Raw genomic sequence first — 21,359 nt, forward strand, 5'->3', positions numbered from 1 at the left:
TGGTAAATTTATGTTTAACATTTTATTTTTATTTTTATTTTGGCAGTACTGGGGTTTGAACTCCGGGCTTTGTGCTTGCTAGGCAGGTGCTCTACTGCTTACATTTAACATTTAAACTGTTTCCCAAGTTGGGTGAACCATTTTACATTCCCATTAGCAATGTATCAGGGTTCCAGTTTCACAATATCCTTGCTACCACATGTAATGGTAATTTTTTATTATAAGTATTCTAGTGGCTGTAGTTTTAATTTGCTTTCCCTAATGACTAATGGATGTTGAGCATCTTCTTTTTCAATAAACATGTAGATTTATTTCACATTGGTTTGGTACATGATACAGATTGGTTTTGCAATTTGTGTTTGGGGGGGCTGGGGTTTGAATTCAGGGCTTCGTTTCTGCAAAGCAAGCACTCTACTTCTCAAGTCACACCTCCAGTGCATTTTGCTCTGGTTATTTTGGAGGTGGGGGTCTCAGGAACTATTTGCCAAGTATTTGTCCAACTACAACCCTCTCAATCTCAACCTCCAGAGTATTTAGGATTACAGGCATGAGCCACCAGTGCCCAGCTGATTTTGCAGTTTTTAATGAACTAAAATAGAAATTTGTAAGTACTATCTGTGCAATCAGATGAAAAAATCTGAAAATGTTTCTATGTACCTTCTGGATTAAAAAACCCCAAATTACTAATGGCCCAAATTACTACTAAAAGAAGGAGGGAAAGAGTCAGAAGAGGCTCTGTATTCTGTTGCAAGATGAGCATCTTCTTAGTGGGGTGGGGGTTCTGGGAATGAACCCACGGAGCAGTGCTCTCTGCTCCAGTCCCAGCATCTCTTCAGAGATTTATTACCCAGTCACATCTCTTCTTTAGTAAAATATCTATTCAATCCTTTTACTCATTTTAAAAATTAGATTATCTTTTTTTTTTTAGTGCTGGGGTTTGAACTCAGGGCCTCATACTTGCTAGGCAAACACTCTCCCACTTGAGCCAACTCCATTAGCTCTGTTTCTGTGTTGGGTATTTTCAAGATTGAGTCTCTCAAACTATTTGCCTAGGCTGGCTTCCAACTATGATCCTGATCTCTACCTCCTGAGTAGCTAGGCTCACAAGCATGAGCCACCACCACCTGGCTTGATCATCTTTTTTTTTTTTTTTTTTTTTGGTGCTGGGTATTGGACCCAAAGAACCTCTCACATGCTAAGCAGTCTGCTACTGAGCTACAACCCTCACACTTGCTAGGCAGACACTGTACGGCTTACACCACTCCACCAGCCCCCGACCAGCCCTTTTTAGTGTTGGGTATTTTTAAGATAAGATCTTGGGAATTATTTACCCAGGCTGGCTTTGAACTAGGATCCTCCTGATCTGTGTCTCCCAAGTAACTAGGGTTACAGGTATGAGCCATGGTGCCTGGCATCTGTTTTCTTATTGGTGTGTTTGAAGAGCAAGTTTTTAACTTTGATCAAGTCCAAATTATTTATTTTATTTACTTTTTTTTTTTTTTTGCAGTACTGGGGTTTGAACTCAGGGCCTACACTTTGAGCCACTCCACCAGCCCTTTTTTTGTGATGGGTTTTTCAAGATAGGGTCTCAAGAACTATTTGTCCAAGCTGGCTTCGAACCATAATCTGCCTGATCTCTGCTTCCTGAGTAGCTAGGATTACAGGAATGAGCCACCAGCAGCCAGCATAATGAAGTCCAATTTATGTATTATTTTTTCCTTTCTTTTTTTTTTTTTTTTTTGTTGCTGCTGTTGGTGGTGGTACTGGGGTATTTTTCTCCTTTCTGACATATATAAGAACACTTTGCCAAGGATGCAAAGATTTACAAATATGTTTTCTTCTTAAGAGTTTATAGTTTTATCTTTTGCATTTAGGTCTATTATCTATTTTGAGTTAATTTTTGCATCCATCTTTTTGCATGTGGCTATCCAGTCGTCCTAGGACTATTTGTTGAAAAGACTATCCTTTTTCCCCTTATATATACATATATAAAAATAAAAAATAAGGAGAGGAGGGAGGTGGGAGATAGGGGGGAGAGATGACCCAAACAATGTATATACATATGAATAAACAAACAATTAAAAAAGAAGAAAAATAAGGAAAGTTAAAAATAAATAAAAAATAAAATAAAGTAAAAAAAAAAAAGTAAAGTGGTAGAGCACTTGCATAGCATGTGCAAGGCCCTGAGATCAAACCCCAGTACCACCAAATAATAAAAATAATGATAACAATAACAAATAAATAGATAAATTGATCATAAATAAAAGAGTTTATTTATGGACTCTCAATTCTACTCTAAGTATATGTCTATTCTCATACTGGTATTGCACTATTTGATTTTTATAGTTTCATATTTATTTATTTATTTATTCATGGTACTGGGGTTTGAACTCAGGGCCTACACCTTGAGCCATTCCACCAGCCCTTTTTTGTGATGGGTTTTTTCAAGATAGGGTCTCTCGATCTATTTTCCCGGGGCTGGTTTTGAACCTTGATCCTCTTGATCTCTGCCTCCTGAGTAGCTGGGATTGCAGGCATGAGCTACCAGCACCCAGCTTATAGTTTTATACTACATTTTAAAGTTAAAAAGTGTAAACCTTTTAATTATGTTCTTTTTCAAAGTTCTTTTGACTATTCTAGGACCTTTGTATTTCCATATCAATTTTAGAATCAGAGTATCAATTTATTTTTTGGAAAGGGTACTGGGATTTGAATTCAGGACTGAGAGCTTATGAAGTAGGCACTTTACCACTTGAGCCACATCCCAGCCCTCAGCTTGTCACTTCTGTGAAACAATCCTACTGTTTTTTCTTTTAATTGTGGCAAAACAAAACAAAATAAAACAAAAAGCAGCAAGGTAAAACTTATCATCTTGGGCTGGTGGTGGTAGAGAGAATGCCTAGTATGCCCAAGGCCCTGAGTTCGATCCCCAGAACTGTACAAAAAAAATAATAACCACCTTGACCATGTTTACATGTACAATACAGCAGTCTTAACTACATGCACATTGTTTTTATGTTTTTATTTTTTTGGCGGTACTGAGGTTTGAACTCAGGGCCTACACCTTGAGCCACTCCATCAGTCCCTTTTTTTTGTAAGGGTTTTTTGAGATAGGGTCTTGTGAACTATTTCCCCGGGCTGGCTTTGAACCACGATCCTCCTGATCTCTACCTCCTGAGTAGCTAGGATTGCAGGAGTGAGCCACCGGCACCCATGCCTATATGTACATTGTTGTGCAACAGATTGCTAAAACTTTTTCACTTGCAAAACTGGTAATCTGTATTCATTCCTGCTGGGGTTTTGATGTGGGTTTCTTTTCTTTTCTCTCTCTCTTTTCTTTTCTTTTCTTTTTTTTTTTTTTGGGCAGTACTGGGGTTTTTTGAGATTGATCCTCTTGATCTCTGCCTCTTGAATAGCTAGGATTACAGGTGTGAGCCACAGGGCCAGGCCTCTTTCTCTTGTTCTTTTGATTTGTTTCTTTCTTTCTTTTTCATGCTGGGGATTGAACCTCAGGCCTTGTACATGCTATGCACACAATACCACTGAGAAACACTCCCAGCCTGATAGGTTTTGTTTTGAATCTATAGGTCAATTTGGGAAGAATCAGCATCAGACAATATGGAGACTTCTAATCTGAGAAGGCTATCCTGCCTCACTTATGCTTAGAATTCTACCAAACCTCACCAAGGAAATATTTCCTCCTTCTTTTCCCAAGTCCCTAGGCAGCATGAAATTTAGCCTGGCTTTCCACCAGGCTGGGACCCAATGTTCATATGTGATACTTACCTCTGCTTTCCCATCAACTCCCCCACCTAAAGCTGAGGAGGCCAGAACTGACTTACCTAAAGTCCTTCTCTGTCCTGTATCTACAAAGAAATTTTGTCTAGTTATGTGATCTCTGGTTTTTTGTTTTGTTTTGTTTTTGGTGGGATGGGATTTGAATTCAGAGCTTCATGCTTGCAGAGCAGGTACTCTGCTGCTTGAGCCACACCTCCAATCCATTTTGCTGTGGTTATTTTGGAGATGAGGGGGGGTCTCACGAACTATTTGAGTAGGCTGACCTCACATCTTGATCCTCCTGATCTCAACTCCAAGTACCTAGGATTGCTGGTGAAGTGGCTCAAGTGGTAGAACACTGCTTAGCAAGCATGAGGCCTTGAGTTGAACCCCCATACTGCCAAAAAAAAAGTCATAGACCACGTAGCTAGGATTACAGCATGAGCCACCAATGCCTGGTCAATTTCTACCACTTGAGCCACTCCACCAGTCCCCAATCTCTGATTTTTAAGAACTTAGTTTTAGCTGGGCACAATGGCACACATCTGTAATCCCAGCACTTAGGAGGCTGAAGCAGGAGGATCATGGGTTCAAGGCCAGCCTGGGCTACCTAAAGAACTACTGCCCTCTCCCGAAGGGAGTTTAGTTTTAGAACAAATAACCCCAGAGCCTACATTCAATCCTGTTCTTTTCCTGAACACAGTTCCCAAACTCTAATGCTGTGCTGTGGGCAGCAGCCATGACTGAAGGCTTTTTTCATTTCTTCCATTGTACAACACCATATAGCAATTCTTCTTTGTTACTATTCACCTCAAACCTGGTGCTCATACATAGGATACGTGTGTGTTTGCTTCCACATCTGAAATGAAGCCTTGTGTGATGAGGCTGCTAAAGTATAGTGACGCTATAACAAAACTTTTGTTTGTTTGTTTTGGCAGTACTGGGATTTGAACTAAGGTTTGCTAAGCATGCACTCTACCACTTGAACCACTCCATTACTCCATTACTTTCCATTAGTTCACAGAAAGCTTGAAAGTGATTTTTAAGGCTGGTGATTAACTTTTAGAGGTTGATCTTTTTAACATTTTCTTTTACAAGTGGGCATTGTCTATCTTGTATTTCAAAGTAGATACATTCAGTTAAAATGCAACTATTCAACACTTTTCTATCCTGTTTAGCATACATAGCACACTCTTTGTCTTATGCTTCTCTCACTGGCTACTCCTTCTCAACTTCCTTGACTTCCTCCACACCTCCCAGAGGACTCCCTCCTGCACATTGGTGTGCCCCAGGGCCCCGTCCTTACTCCATTTGCACTCAATCTCTTGGTGATCTTGAAAACACCTCTTGAATAGATGGCTCAAATTTTTTTTTTGTTTGTTTATGGAAGGCTTCACGATTTAGGTGTCATCCTTGCACAGGGGCCATGCTAATCTTCTCTGTATTGTTCCAATTTTTAGTATATGTGCTGCCTAAGCGAGCACTAGATGGCTCAAATTTTGAGGTTTCTGAAGCATAGTATTATTTTTCATTGGTTCGTAAGAGTACAAAATGATTGAGTTGTTTTAAAATTTTATTCTTTTAAAATATTCCATTTACAAGGGGGCATTGTCTACATCATGTTTCAAAGTAAGACTGTTCAGTTAAAATGCTGATATTTGTTGCACTGTTTACTGATAGTGGATTTCTAACAACTTACATTATCTTTCTTCCTGGTTTGTAGCATTGCTTGCCCTGTCCGATCTTCTAGACCAGTTTGTCATATTCTTCCCCAGGGCTCTGCATCCTTCGCGTGCCCTTGGGCCCAGTCTTTATATTTACTCTGTCCTTCTTTCCCATCAAACCTCCTCCTCTTGAGCTGGTGGAGAGGGTGAAGTGGTGTAAGACTGCCTGACTAGCAAGCGAGTTCAAACCCCAGTGCCGCAAAAACAAACAAAACACAAACCCTCCTTCTCTTGAAGTCTTTCAGATCTTAGAAAATGACAGTGTCATTATTCTAGCTGTTCAAGTCAGAAAACTTGGCATTATCAACTGAATCCTCATTTTCCTTTATCTCTACGTCTAGGAAATCTTGTTGGTTCTATCATCAGAATATTTACAGAGTCTGGCTACTTCGCACATCCCAACTGTAGCCTCTACTCCATTCCATAATCTCCTAACCCATCCCCCCAATTCCATGCTTGTCTACCCAAATTCTATGATTTACACAGCAGACACATGTCAAATCATTCTGCTGCTCTCAGAATCTTCCAATGGTTCCCAATATCTGAAAGGCCACAGATCTTACTATGGCCTACATGGAATGGATTATAAACTAAAATTTATGGAATTAGTTAGGAATAAAAATGCAACAATATGGCCAGGCATGGTGGCTCAAGCCTATAGAGAATCCCAGCTACTCTGGAGGCAGAGATCAGGAAGATTATGTTTTGAGGTCAGCCTGGGCAAAAGGCTAGTGAGACCCCCATCTCAATCAATAATCTGAGGATGGTGTCTCACCTGTGATCCCAGCTACATGGGAGGCCATAAGTACGAGGCCTCCTGGGGACAAAAACCTTAAGGGCTGGGGCATGGCTCAAGTGGTAGAGCATTAGCAAGCATAAGGCCCTGAGTTCAAACCCCAGTACTGCCAAAACAAGGGCAAGGATATGAAGATCATTTAATCAGTATAATCACAGGGAACAGTGTAAATATTACCAGAACCCAGGTTACTCCAGGGAAGAGGTCTCTAAAAGGGAGGAAGCCTCCACCTGGCCCTTGGGTACCAAGTTCTTGATGTCTCGCAACAAAAAAGAACTTTAGGACACATCGAGGTCAGGACCAAGAAGTTTATTAGTAATACAAGGCAACAAAAAAAGAACTATAGTACACAACCCAGACATGGGTTGGGCATATCTGATAACAGGTGCAACTTGAGTGTTCTAACATCAGGTCTATGTATAGTGAAAAAGTGGGTTGGGGGTTTGCTTGAATTTACCTTAGGAAAAGTGCTCCCTCTGTTTCTGACACCTGGTATGATTAGTTGCTTTTGCTGTTACACTGTCTTAACAATTGAGCCCAAAGATTTGAAGGTTGGCACGGGCATTAAATTTGGGTCACTATGACATAGATGTTTGGAGATCCCTTTAAACAAAGGATGGGTCCTGTCAGATGGTCCTTTCAGAGCAGTGTCCATCCTTTTGATAAATATTTTTCTTTGTACAAACTTTTCGAGCCCAGAGGAGTCATTTTTCCAAGAGTTCTTTCCCAGGTTAAGTGTCTTGAAGATTATTCTTGCTCAGTTCTCAGCGTGCACTAATTACTTTTGGGCAAGCCAGCAAGGTCAGGGGGACAGCAGCTTGCTTTTTTTTTTTTTTTTTTGGCAGCTTTTTAGAGGAGGTGTAAGACTTAAAGCAAAGAAAGCAATATTTATATGCTTTTAATCAGGCTATTCATTAGTACAATGCTTATTTGTAAATTCCTGGCTGCTGTTTCTCATGCATCAATTTCCCTGATCTATTCTGTGTCAGAAAGAGTGTGGGTCAAGAAGCAATTCAGGCTGGTGGAAGCATTGACTGTCACTGTCTACACTCAGTGACCTGTCTGACCTTTAGCTTCTTCCTGTGGGGCTTTTTTCTTTCAATGCTGGGGATGGAACCCATGGCCTCAACTTGAGCTAGGCAAGTGGTGTAAAACTGAATTACGTCCCCATCTCTCCTCTCCCCTTCTTTTGTCCTACACTCTCACTCTACTAAACTATTAGCAGTTCTCCTAGATCTAGATGTTTTATTAGTCCCTCCCCTTTCCTCCTTTGCTTCCCTTGCTTGATCCTTCCCCACCTGGTTTATATCATAGTCCCCATGTTGGATTGGGGGTTCAAGCCTAGAAATTACCTGCTTTGCAAGTGGGAAGCCCTGGGTTCAAACCCCAGTCTTACCATTGAAAGAGAGAGAGAAAGAAACAGAGAGAGAGAGGGAGGGAGGAAGGGAGGAGAAGGAAGGAAGGAAGGAAGGAAGGAAGGAAGGAAGGAAGGAAGGAAGGAAGGAAGGAAGGAAGGAAGGAAAAAGAAAGGCAGACCTCCCTATTTGCCTAAACTTGTCACAATGTGTTGGAGGCTAGAGGCCAGGTGTGTATGCTTCTGAATGTTGCCAATGTTTCTGAACCCTTGATGACTGGCTGCAAGGGGCCATGCAGTTATTCTAATAACTGCCAGCGGGTATTTGCATGCTAGAGCTGGAAGTTCCAGGACAGATCATGTTGTGTTCTCTTGGTCATGTAGCTATAAGGCAAAGTTTTTAGCTAGTTTTCCTTGGGTAGCTCCCTGCATTGGTGAAATGATACAAATGTACATACTTTGAGTATCTTCTGTCTCAAAATCAACCTCCTACAAAGATTAAAAACAACTTTTGCAGTTGTTTTGTCTTCTTTTGCCTTTGTGTCCACAACCCTTTTGGATGTATAGGGAATTGGTCTTCCCCCAGTTGGTTCCTGGGGCAGATATGGGCCTTCTGAGATTGGCAAAGACAGATGGGTTTAAAGGTTCTCATCAAATGACTTATATATGACTTAAGTGATGACCAGTGTAGGAATCTCAAGAAGCCATGACCTGTGTAAAGACTGAAGTTTCTTTGTGATTCCTTTAGGATTTTGTCTTTGCCTAGGAAAGTTGGTCATGTTCTTGAGTTAAGAAAAAGTGGATAAAGTTGGAGAAATGTGGAAAGTGGTGATAGAACAGAAGGCCAGAGGTAATAGGAAAGAAGCTAAGAGGAGGAGTCTGTCCAAGTGAGAGGTAACCAACAATGACCAAGATGTCCTAAGTGCTCACCAGGAATCCTCCAATATGAATAAAAGCAACAATTTTTTTATTAGTCATGCAACATAAGGAAGTAAGGCTTAAGTTAGTTCCCCTCCTTTTTGTTTTTTTGAGGCAGTCTGACTATGTAGTGCTGGGATTACAAATGTGCAGGGCCATGCCCAGCTGTCAATTTTTTTTTGTGGCACTGGGGTTTGAATTCAGGTGCTTGCTAGGCAGGAGCTCTAAGGCCTGTGGTTATTTTGGAGATGGGGTCATCCCACCTACTTTATTGCCTGGACTGGCCTTGAACTGTGATTTTCCCGATGTCTGCCTCTCAAGTAGCTAGGATTATAGGCAGGCGTGAGTTACAGGTTTAGGGTTCTAGCTTCAATTTTTTTTTTTGGCGGCAGCACTGGGGTTCAAACTCAGGGCCTCACACTTACTAGGCAGCCACTCTTATGGCTTGAGTCACTCCACCAGCACCTAGCTTTCAACCTCTTCTTCTTCATCTTCTTTTTCTTTTTCTTTTGCTGTACTGGGGTTTGAACTCAGGGCCTACACCTTGAGTCACTCCACCAGCCCTCTTTTTTTGTGATGATTTTTTTTTTGAGATAGAGTCTCACGAACTGTTTGCCCATGCTGGCTTTGAACCTCGATCATCTTGAGTAGCTAAAATTACAGGTGTCAGCCACCAGCGCCTTCAACTTCTTAAAACAAAACAGAATAAGGGAGGGGGAGGAGGGAATACACTCTTCTAAATTGTCAAGAAACCCTAGTTGGAAACCTCCTTCCAACTCCACCAGCATTCCCAGGCCCAGGCCTCTAGCATGCCTCTGGGAGATCAGACTTCAATGCCTCCTAAACAGATTGAGAAATGTGTATTGTATTCAAAAAAACTTAGGCTAGAGAACTAAGAAGACAACTTGCAACTGCCCTGTGGGTCTCTTCCAACACGGAATGTATTTAGGAATAGGAATGCCATTACTTTCCATTCCTTTCTCACTGAGTGGTGAGAAAAGTAGTCATGGGAAGGACATTTAGGTCATGTATGACAGTGGTCTCAAAAGATTATAGTGGCTCACTCCTGTAAACCTAGCTACTCAGGAGGCAGAGATCAGGAGGATCGAGGTTCAAAGCCAGCCTGGGCAAATAGTTCTCAAGACCCTATCTTGAAAATAACCAACACAGAAAAGGGCTGCTGGAGTGACTCAAGCGGTTGAAGGCCTGCCTAGCAAGCATGAGGCTCTGAGTTCAAACCCCATACCACCAAAAAAAAAAGATTATAATGGAGCTGAAAAAATTCCCAATATCTAATGGTGTCATAGTAATCCTATAGTAGTGCTGCAACATATTCCTCATGTTTGTGAGGATGCTGGTGTAAATAAACCTACCTTGATGCCAGTCCTAGGAAAGTACAGCACATGCAATGATGTACAGTACATATTTGATAATGATCACAATCCACTATGTTGCTGTTTTAATTATATACTGTATGCTTATTGCTATTTTATTTTTTGTTTTATTGTTTTTTTTTGTTTTATTGTTATTTTAGAGTATATGCCTACTTATTTAAAAAAGTTTACTGTAGCCAGGCACTGGTGGTTCACTCCTGTAATCCTAGCTACTCAGGAGCAGAGATCAAGAGGATTGTGGTTTGAAGCCAGCCTAGGCAAATAGTTCGTGATACCCTAACTCGAAAAAAACCCATCACAAAAAAGGGCTGACACATGTAGGCCCTGAGTTCAAACTCCAGCACCACTAAAAAAAAAAAGTTTACATTAAAACATGTCATGTCCCATAGGCAAGGAGCAGCCTAGTATCTATAGTGTTTATTGCTTTTTTTTTTTTTTTTTTTGGTGCTACTGGGGTTTGAACTTAGGGCCTTGTACTCACCAGGCAGGTACTCTACCACTTGAGCCACACCCTTACCCTTTTAGCTTTAATTATTTTTTCGATTAGGGTCTCACATTTATTTCTGGACCAACCTAGACCAGGATCCTCCTATGTACACTTCCCACTGTAGCTGGAATGACAGGAGGGCACTACCACACCCAACCATTAGTTGAGATGTAAGTCTCCCTCACTTTTTGCCCAGACTGTCCTTGAACTGCAGTCCTCCAGATCTCAGCCTCCTAAGTAGCTAGGATTATTGCCATGAGCCACCACCCCATGCTGGGCCTATTCTGTCTTTTGATTGCATCAAGAGGCCACCTCTAGTGATTGATATGCATCCTCTAGGTTTATGTAAGGACACTCCAGGGTGTTTGCATAATAATGAAATTGCCTGCCTATGCATTTCTCAGAATAAATCACTGTTGTTAAGCAATGCCTGACTATAATTGAAGACAGGAATTACCGTCTAAGGTGTTAGTTTATTTAGATGAGGGGGTTTAACTTTCTTTAGTAATTGAGAAGCAAAATATGTTCTGAAGGCAGTATACTTGAAAAAAGTGGAGAGTGAAGACTGAGGGTATAGCCTAGCATGCTTGAGGCTCTGGGTTCCATCCCCAGCACCGAGGGAGAAAGAAGGTGGTGGTGGGGAGCAAAAGCAGCACCATGGACTAAAGAAAATTTCAAGAGAGGGCTCTACATAATAAACATAGAGATTGAAAGACACAACTCGGTTTCAGAAACAGTAAAGCATCAAAAACCAAAAAAAACCCCAACAGATTTTGGAGGTAACAAAATGCCATGCAAGGTCATGTAATGGCATAAGAAAGTGTGTGTACACTGACCACAATGCCTCGTGGCACCACTCACTGTACATATACATGCTACACAGGACAGAGAAACATTTCAGTTATTTTTATTTATTTTTTTTTTTACTGCATTCAGTTAAATATAAACGTAGTCAGTTCTAACATTTCAGTTCTTGACCGAATCAGGAACAGAAGCCTCTAGCCAAGTCAATGCCACATGACAATGTATAGCTCAAAATGCATGTCTGTTAGGTAATGTAAAAGATAGAAATTTGGGCTGGTGGAGTGGCTCAAGTGGTAGAGCGCCTGAGTAGCAAGTGTGAAGCCTTGAGTTCAAACCCCAGTACTGCAAAAAAAAAAAAAAAAAAAAAAGCCAACACTTATAGATCCCAGGAATAAGATATGAAAATGTTCAAAAGCTGAATATGTGCAATTTTAAAGTTTATTTTGTGGTCTAGTTTTTTTAAACTTGTTCAAAAAATTTATTCTGATGGATTAGAACCCACTGAAACATTTATGTGAAAGGACATGATGGTTTTGAGGGTTTTTTTTAGTGGGACTAGGGTTTGAACTCAGGGCTTTGTGCTTGCAAAGCAAGCACTCTTCTGCTTAAAATTCGTTGTTTTTAAGGTGACACTTTCTGGTGTAATTTGTCATGTAGTAATAGGTGCAAATATAGCAAACAAGGATTTTAAAGTAATGAACATAAATATTAAAAGAGCTATTGGAAAAGACAGAATGTGTGAACTTAGGAATTTCAGTATAGTTTTAAAGCTTGTTTTACAGTTTGAGAAAAGGGAAGCTTATTTTCAAAATATTAAGGTGATTGTCTTTTTCCCACGAAGTAGTCTACTTCAGCAGAACAGTACACCGTGTGCAATTTTGGCTTCTTGGGAAACATGGCATGTTCAAGTTTGCTAGAAAGAGATAATGATCGCTTTTAGTCACACATTTCACATAAAGTTCATCGGGATATTGGTCTACAGAGAAAATGGCGGCGGGGAGTGGGGAAGCAGAAATACCTCTGTTTAAGATCAGAAATGGGCAATGGATGACCTAATTTAAGGTTAGTTGTGGAACCACTGGCCTCCGTGTATTTCTGTCATCTACACTTTTCCCACAGAGATTTCGTAAGAAATTTACAAAACAGTCCTATAGTGTAATTTTATATTCTTAAATCCAGAAAAGGTGATATTTAAAAAAATTGGCTAGAATTGTATAGCTTATTTGTTAAAAACGAATAACAAAACCCACTGCCCTTTTGATGTTAGTTCTTGCTTATTTTGATGCAAATAGAAACAGCAGCTTGTTTTTTTTAGATCCAGCGTTTCTCCGTGTGGTGAAGACATGCTGTTTTCTATGACTTCTCTCACCTTTGGGAAATTTATTTCTGATATGTGTAATTGCTGTGCAGTAAGCCAAGTGGAACTGTGACGTAATGATCCACTGCAAGTTGCCTTACAAAAAATGATGTCATTTGGCGCAGATCGTCACTTTTATAACAGGTACCTATAGCAAAGCTTCCTGCACGTTGTTCCAGTTTCCCTCACCCTCATCGTGTGCAAGATGTAAAAAGACATTTTCCCCCTCTCGCCCCTGCCCTCAACTTGTGGACGGTGGGTGCACCACAGTGGTTTGGGGTCCGCCCCTCGCGCAGGCGGAGAGAAACTGCAGCGAGGGGACGTGCACAGCCGAGCGTCCCCAGCCCCGACGGCGGCGTAGCAAGGGAAGCCGCCTCTGATGGGGCCGCGGCAACAGCGCCCCGTCGCCGCTTTTCCTCAGTGGGGCCCGCCTACTGTGGCGGGCCCTCGGCAGAGACGCGGCACGCCGCGAGAGCGGGACAGCCCTCCCTCTACCCGGTTCCCACACCCGCTCCCGCTCCCGTGGCGCCGGAAGTGACGCGCGGTGGGCTGAAAGATGGCGGCACTGGCGCTCAACCAGTGGGAAGGTAAACACCCGCCAGGCCGCGCGCTGGCCCCCTCGGGGCGCAGCAGGGGCCGATGAGGCCTCCAGGGTCTGCTCTCCACCCCCTGGCTTCGTCCCCTCCGCCCTCTCTCCTAGCGTGGTCAGCTTCCGCGTTGAAAAGGCTGTGCACGGAGACCCCTACAGGCCGGCCCCGCCTCCCTGGGCGGGCCCCGGGCGGCTCCCGCGGCCCGCAGGGGGCGCGAGGCCCGGAGCGGCCCCTGGCTCGTGGCCCCGCACGCCCCGCCCCTTGCCCGCCCCTTTCCCGCCTTCCTCCACCCCCGGCGTGGGTGATCCTGAGGCTCGGCGCGCTTCGGGGCAGAAGCCCGGAGACGCCGTCGTCGACGTCGCTACCGCCGGCGCTTCTGCTACTGCCCACGTCCCCTCGGTCCCTTTTCCCCGCCCGTGGCCCCAAGTCGGCCCTACAGCCGAGCCCCGTCGGGCACTGCGAGGCCCCCGGCGTTGGCAAGGTCGGCCCCGGCCTCGACGCCGCGCCGCCTCGCGCCTAGCCCGACTGTCTGGACTCGCGACTCAGCGCTATCTTCTTTCCCAGGACTGGTTCCGAGGGGGCCGCAGGCGCGCAGACTCGCCCCCCGCCGGAGCGTCCCGGCCCGGCTCGGGAGCGGTCCCTTGTAGACAGCCATTCAAGGAGCCTGCTGAGGTCCATCCCGGCGCACGACCGCCCACCGTTCGGCCCGCTGGCCCGTTTCTTCCTGATGCAGACTGCCGTCCACTAGAGGCTGGACAGGACCCCCGAGGTGCGTAGCCGCCCCTGGCCGCCGGCCTGCGGAGCCCGGGCTTTGCCCGCGGCGCCGTGCAACACACGGGTTCCGTGGCCCTCCCTGCACTGATCTCAGTCAAACATTTGGTAGACGCCGGGACCTAATTTATCTTTTGAGTTTACTTAAATTGTTTGAAATGTATTTCACCCCCTCCCCCAGGGAGGGAGGGAGGGAGGGAGAGAGGGAGAGAGACAGAGAGACAGACAGAAAAAAAAAAAAAAGGAAGAAGCATAATTCAGCCATTTTTTGCAGCACACAGCTGCAGGTACCATGATTATTTTCCCCCTAACTCGTTCCGTCCCTTTAAAAATCCCGTTTGTGCCCGAAATGAAACTATGCAAAATTTGAAGCGTAAAAAGGTGGAATTCGAAAGATCGTCTGGGTGGGTGACTGAGAAAATCGCGTACGGAGCTCGGGTTTCCTATCTATGAAATCTTGTCAGTAATACCACATCATAAGGCAGTGAGGACTATATGAGGTCATATATGTGAAAATAATCTAGAGCTCTAAAGTGTAAAAAAAAAAAATGGAAGGCCGTTTTTTAAGTAACCTTTGCTAGAGTGGTTAATGTAGTGACTAACTGTTGCTGCCTCTTTATTTCTACATTATCAGTAAATAAGTATGGAATAGCAAAGCAGTGCTGCGAATCGATACACAGACATAATAGTCACGTTGCTTGGCCTTCCTCCTACGAAATGCTAGCTGCTTATTTAAATAACGGGATTTTTAATTTCAAATTTAATGCTACTGCAAGGGCTTTGCTTTTTCGTCTTTCTAGGCCGCCTAGGTCCCTTTCCTTACTCAGAATATTTAACACCTTACATTTGTATAGTCTTACACATTTTCCCAGTTTCTCTTCCTTTGTTAATCTGGTGAAATTGTAATTTAGAAAATGCTTTTTTGGATGTATATGCCCTAATTTTAATGCTTCTTTTTCGTATCTAGGGAGCAGGATGCCTGAAAAATCACTACCCATTGGAAAATTGTTTTTGAGGAGTTTATACAATGCATTCATGTTTCTGTAATTTTTAATAGAGCTACACATGTATAAGAAATTTGAACTTTATGGCACTTGCTGTACTATTTATGTAATTTTCATTTTTAATCATCGCAACACTTAGTAGGTGCTTTGAGTCATGGTTTGTCAGTGGCAAAGGGTGTTTATCTGCACTTTTTACTGCTGATTCAGGGGAAAATAGGGTAGTAAATGTTTGTGCTTTGAAAATTGAATTTATTTGCCAGAATGTGTGTGTATAACATAGTATAGAATCGTACTTACTTGGCACATCACAACAGTAGTATGTTTTAGCTTAAAAATGGTCCATGGAAAGTGAAAGAAACATTTTTGGGGCATGTTATTTTCAGTCAGCAAATGGTTTTCTGAGCAGTTAAATGTTTTATTAAATTTATAATCCTGTAGCCCAATACCAGTTATCTTTCAAAGTATGCTTTTGTGTTTTGTAAAAACAGAATAAGGTAAGGTGGGCAGAATTAAAATGGCAAAAGGAAGAGCCTACTTTAAATAAGTAGTAACTCTCATACATTGGATTTATCACTTGTCCTGAAGATAAAATTTTGGCATATCACTCTTTATTGGGGATTTCAAGGTTTGACCTCTCTGCCTTTATTTGGGTTGTTGGGGCACCAGGGCTGGCTTGGCTTCATGGATGTTCAGAAGGGCCCCACTTGGTTTAATAATTTGTGTGTAAAACTGGCATTGTACAATACAAAGATGAATGGTAAAATTCATGCTAATAATTTTAATTTTTCTTTATTTAGAATGACATTTATCAGCAAATAAAACACATCATGACAAGTCAAGAGAGACAGAAGAAAGAAAAAGCTTTATATTTTAGTACCTTTACCAACATTTTTTCCTTGGTTTTGAACAACCCCCTCCCCCCAATGATATTGCTAGGCTGTTGTCAAGCATGGACTTTCCCTTTGCAAATGTATTGCTAGTGAATAATTTTAACTGTGAAGAGAGTGATTCTTTAGCTTGGGAGGGCTTTGTGGATTAATTTACTAACATATATATATCCTCTGAATCGGAATGCTATCGCTTCTGTTTTTTTTTTTAATTGGAGAACAATGAAGACACTCATTGGTGAGTCATGGTAGAATAGTGGTTAATTGGGAAGGCTCTGAAGTCGGGCAGACCCCAGCCTTACAACTTACTAATAATCTTAACCTTGGATAAGTTACTTAACCTTTGAGCTTTGATTTTCTCATCTTTAAATTGACAGTGATTATAGAATACGAAGGGTTGTGAGGTTTAACTTTGTTCATGCAACATGTTTTTATTAAGCACTTATTATGTGTGAAGCACTATTCTAGGTGCTGGGGATTCAGTAGTCAACAAAACAAAAAAAAATTTTGCAGCAAAAAGTAAATAAGGTAGATAGCCCAATTTACCATTTAGTATGTAGAGAAAAGTAAAGCAGAGAATGAAGATAGAGATTGGTCTTTGGGGCAGAGGGATTTTACAATTTTAAGAGGGCATTTGGGGAGGTTTCACTGAGCTGACACTGGAGCAAAGACCTGAAGGGACTCATGTATGTTGATAGAGTGATCTAGGCAGAGAGAGTAGCAAGTGGAGCATGGCTGGTTTTCAAGGAACAGCAGCAATAAAGGGAAGAGTAAATGATTATTAGGGCTGTGAGTGTGATAGAGTGTCTGCCTAGAAAGCTTGGGGTCCTTAGTTCTATCGCCAGTACTGCAAAAAAAATGTATTTTTGCCATTTAGGAATCACTGGAAAGGCTCTCATAGGTCACCTCTGCCATAGATATACACTGTATTGCTGCTGGTCTAAAAGTAGAAAACCTTTTCAGAGTTATATTTTTTTTTTTCTGTTTTCTTACGGTGCCAGGGATTGAACCCAGGGCCTCAGGCACGCTAGGTAAGAAAGCTGTGTGTCCAGCCTAGAAATTTTAACTGGAGTGAAGGAAGTAGAAAAGGTTTTCTATTTTTAATATAAGATTAAAGCTCATCTGGCTGGGACTGGAGATGTAGCTCAGTGATAGAGCTCTTGCCTGCACATCTGAGGCCCTGGGTTCATCCCTAGCATCACACACACACACACACACACACACACACAATCTGGCTGAATCATTGAAGCAAGAACAGATAGAAAAATTATTCTGTGTCCTTGAGAATATCTTTGAATTTAGTTAATGATTCCACATCATGGTCTTTAAAGATTTGCAGGAAATCTGTTGCAACATCAGGATTTTCAAAAAGATTTGATGTAGTTGTATAGTTCTTGGGGAGAACAAAATGCTAACATTACAGGATTTGTGATTTTGTGTTAGAATGTAACTTAGAAGATTTGGGATTTTATTTCCCAATAGAGGCTTTTCCTAGAATTCTCACTGGATCCAGTTTCTAAAGGCTAGGGAAGCTGTTTTCCACGACATCACTCTTGGACTACTACTTGTGAGGAATAAGCAGAGGAGCATTAAGGTCTGCTGATGAAAAATAGTATTGAAACGGGTGTTTTTTTCTTGAAAGTTTTCTTGCATTAAACGATGACTAAATGCTAAACATACGTGAAAAGTAAGGTAATTTGGGTAACGGGTGCCAGCCTAGAGGCGGGAGGATCCAGAGTCTTAGCAATAGTTCAGTTAAATGGTCATTTGCAATTTGGTACTGAATTCTAAAAATATTTTGATGACAAAGAATTTCCAGTATTAAATTAGAGCTAACTTATATAGCCCTTCCTTGTATATTAAACTGAGTTGTTTCTCAATTTGAGTAGTGTAGCCTAGGATAAAATGACTGATAGCAAGAGCTAAAAATTCCTGTTTTATTATGAAGCCCAGGGTGGCCTCAAACTTGAGATCTTCCTGCCTCATCCTCCTGAGTGTGGTGCTGGGATTACAGGTATGAGTCACCACTCCTAGCTTCTGTTTTCAAAATTTTCTTTCCTTTTCAATTGGTACATTGAGAAATTGGCTTTGAGATTGTTAAATTAAAATTTGTTTTATAGGTTACAGAAATTGTGAGAAATGTTAACAATTTTAAAGTTAATTCTATTTATACATAATAAACTTTGCATTCTCTTTAATATGCAAGTATGGCATTTTCTGTATAAGCATCATTTTTGGTAGAATTTGAGGGTGAAGATAGTATAAAATCATTAAAATTTTCCATTAAGGGTAAGCATACTAACCTCTGAGAATTTAGCTTTTGTACTGAGTAGAGTTTTGTATGAATTTTCAGGCAGCTGTGAGAGGTATGTGAAAGCAATAAATTATTGCTTATGGCATAAACATGGAGTTCAGTTAATTTTGAAACATCTTTTATTTACCTGTCTAGAATTTTGCCTTCAAATCAGAATGTCACCTTTCTAACTAAAAAAGAAGCATTTAATTTCCTGTCCAGTTTACCCCCACCAGACTTCTTTCTTTACTTGGTCACTAGAGAGTTTGAAATGTTAGAAATTTCCGTGATATAAATAGCAGTAATAGTTTTCCAGGGCAGAGGTAGGAAGAAGTTGGGGTGTTAGTGTATGTTTGTTTGTATATAGTAACTTATCTCTTACTCAGTGGTACTCAGAGGTCCCAGGACCTCTTTATACCCTTTTTTTCTCTTGGCAGCACTGGGATTTGAACTCAGGGCCTCACACTTGCTAGGCAGATGCTCTTACCACTTACGCCACTCCGCCAGCCTCTCTTTATACTCTTAAAGGTTATTGGGATCCTAAAGAGCTTTGGTTTATGTGGGTTGTATTGATTTATTGTATTGAAACTAGGAAATTTAAAAATATTTATGATTCATATACTTAAATTACATTTAAAAAATGCAAAATAACTATTTTCCAATACAATTAAGTTGATGAAGAGTGTCTGGCTTAATAAAATACAATTCAGCTTCTGAATTCATATGATGTGAAAACCTCTGGAAATCACTGAGAGACAAGTGGGTTTTTTTCTTTTTTTCTTTTGGTGGTGGTACTGGGGTTTGAACTCTGGATGGGCAGGTGCCATGCTCCCCAACCCATTTTTGCTTTAGTTACTTTTCAAATAGGGTCTTAAGTTTTTGCCTGAGGAAGGGGTCTGAGACTACTACCTATGCCTCCTTCATAGCTGGGATTAGAGGCTTGACACCACACCTGGGTTATTCAGTTTGAGGGGTGGTTCTTACTAACATTTTGCCTGGTGATCTCTGCCTCCTGAGTAGCTAGGATTGCAGGCATGAGCCACCAGTGCCTGGCTAAAATGAGTATGCCATTTACGTATTTATTATTTTTTTTTTATCAGTACTGGGATTTGAACTCAGGGCCTCATGCTTGCTAGGCAGGCACTTTCCCACTTGAGCCATTCCACCAGTCCACTGGACCATACTTAAGAATCACCCTACTCATCATTCTTAAGCACAAAAATGTGAGATTTTTCTTTTTCCCTATGTTGAGGATTAAACACATGCTCAGGAAGCACTCTTAACACTGAACTATGTCCCCAATGTCCCCTTTTTTCTTCATCAGTGATAAGTCAATGAAAAAAGCAAGACGCACATTTTTTTCCCTAATAGTATAAGTATGCTTTGTAATTTAGTCTAATTTAGGTTCATTCCCCTTTTGAAAAATTCTGAGGCCAGGTGTAGAGTATGTATATCCTAGGTTTCTAAAACATAATCTCCCTTACTTCTGATGATCTGTTTTGAGAAATGAGGATACAGAATTTCTGAACATTGAATTTTTTTTGTACTGGGGTTTGAAGTCAGGGCTTCACGTTTCCTAGGCAGGCACTCTACCACTTGAGCCACTCTGTTGGCCCTTTTTTGTGTTAGGTATTTTTGAGATAGGAACTCATGAACTATTTGGGCTGGCTTGGAACTTAGATCTTCCTGATCTCTACTTTCTGAGTAGCTAGAATTACAGGCAGGAGCCACCAGTGCCTGGCCTGAACATTGAACATTGTTATGTCAGTAAATGTCTTTTTTTTTTAATAGGACTGGTGTTTTGAACTCAGGACTTCACACTTGTAAAGCAGGCACTCTACCACTTGAGCTACACCTCCAGTTCATTTTGTTCTGGGTATTATTTTTTTTTTTCCTGCTTCAGGTTCATTTGTAGAAACAGCATAGGGCAGACAGAGGCCTTTACTATAGGGCCTTCATGGAGGCTTAGATACCTTTGGGAGCTTGTGCTGGAGCCTGGGCCTGAGCAGGAGCTGGAGCTTGTTGCTCTGGTTATTTTGGAGATGAGGTCTTTTGAACTATTTGCCCAGGCTGGCCTTGAACCTCGATTCTCCTGATCTCAGCCTCCCAAGTAGCTAGAATTACTGGCACCAGCAGCAAATGTCTTTTCTGAAACTCCCTTAATAGATTTTTTTCCCAGCCCCCATTGACTTATAGTTATCTGAGTTTTATGTTAGTTTTATGATTAGTTCTTATAACTATTAGTTTCTACCTAAAGTTGGTATATTCTGTTTTTAGAAAATACTTATGCAGAAGATTTTATATATTTTTGTTCTTACATTTTCCTTTTTCTAGCTGTTTTTTATTATATGTGTTTTTGTGTTGTAGTTGTAAATTTGGTTGTTAGATGCCTTGAACATTGATGTTACATATCCATGCTGTCCAGTAGAATATAATGTCAGCCATGTATGTAATATTAAATTTTCTCATAGCCATAGTTTTTATTAAAAAGTAAGAATTGGGCTGGGGATGTAGTTCAGTGGTAGAGCACTTGCCTGGCAGGTGCCAGGCCCTGGGTTCAACCCCCAGCACTCCCCTCCCCCACCAAAAAAAGTAAGAAGAAACAGGTTAGATTAATAATATATTTTATTTAACCTAGTATATTCAAAATATTATCTCAATATAATTAGTATAAAATTTATATGAGATAGTTATACATTCTTTTTTTGTGACAAGTCTTTAAAATCTGGTGTTCATTTTATACTTTAAGCACATTTTAATTTGGAGTAGCCTCATCTCAAGTGATCAGTAGCCCCCTGGCTAGTGGTTTCTAAAACAGTGTAGATACAGATTAACTCTGATTAGGGCAGAAGAGCCTAAGGAGCCCATTAGTAAAGCTAGAGAATTATATTTTCATGATGAGAAAGAATGGAGAACAATGCAAAATGAGGTTCAGTGTTTTTGACTACTAGTACATCTCATGATTTCTTACAAACCTACATTGAGATGAACCCTAGGAAGACTTGGGGCCTATTAAGAAGGGATTGAGGGGTCTCAAGTCTGTCTAGACTTCTGGGTGATAAGGAGCTTTAGGAGAGTTGGATGAGGAAAGCCAGCATTGATTGAGTCTGCTTGGATGCCTTGCTCTGAACTAGATATTATGGTTATGTTAATTCATTTAATCACCTCCCCAACTCAATAAGTATTATTCCTAATATATGGGT

At 41.3% G+C, this 21,359-nt stretch overlaps 1 protein-coding gene and 1 non-coding gene across 2 annotated transcripts in view; one reads left to right on the forward strand and one right to left on the reverse strand.

Moving 5' to 3' along the window:
• Positions 1-5,154: 5,154 nt before the first annotated feature.
• Positions 5,155-5,261, reverse strand: LOC141420052 (U6 spliceosomal RNA). Its single transcript, XR_012444760.1, has one exon. It is a non-coding gene; the product is annotated as a U6 spliceosomal RNA (small nuclear RNA).
• Positions 5,262-13,041: 7,780 nt separating this feature from the next.
• Positions 13,042-21,359, forward strand: part of Klhl15 (kelch like family member 15) — a 39,846-nt gene continuing 31,528 nt past the window's right edge. The window contains exons 1-2 of the mRNA XM_074063897.1: positions 13,042-13,198; positions 13,766-13,970. The gene's annotated coding sequence lies outside the window, so the exon portion shown is untranslated. The remainder of the gene's footprint in view (positions 13,199-13,765; positions 13,971-21,359) is intronic.

Source organism: Castor canadensis, chromosome X (assembly GCF_047511655.1).
Source record: "Castor canadensis chromosome X, mCasCan1.hap1v2, whole genome shotgun sequence".
NCBI classification, from domain to species: Eukaryota; Metazoa; Chordata; class Mammalia; order Rodentia; family Castoridae; genus Castor; species Castor canadensis.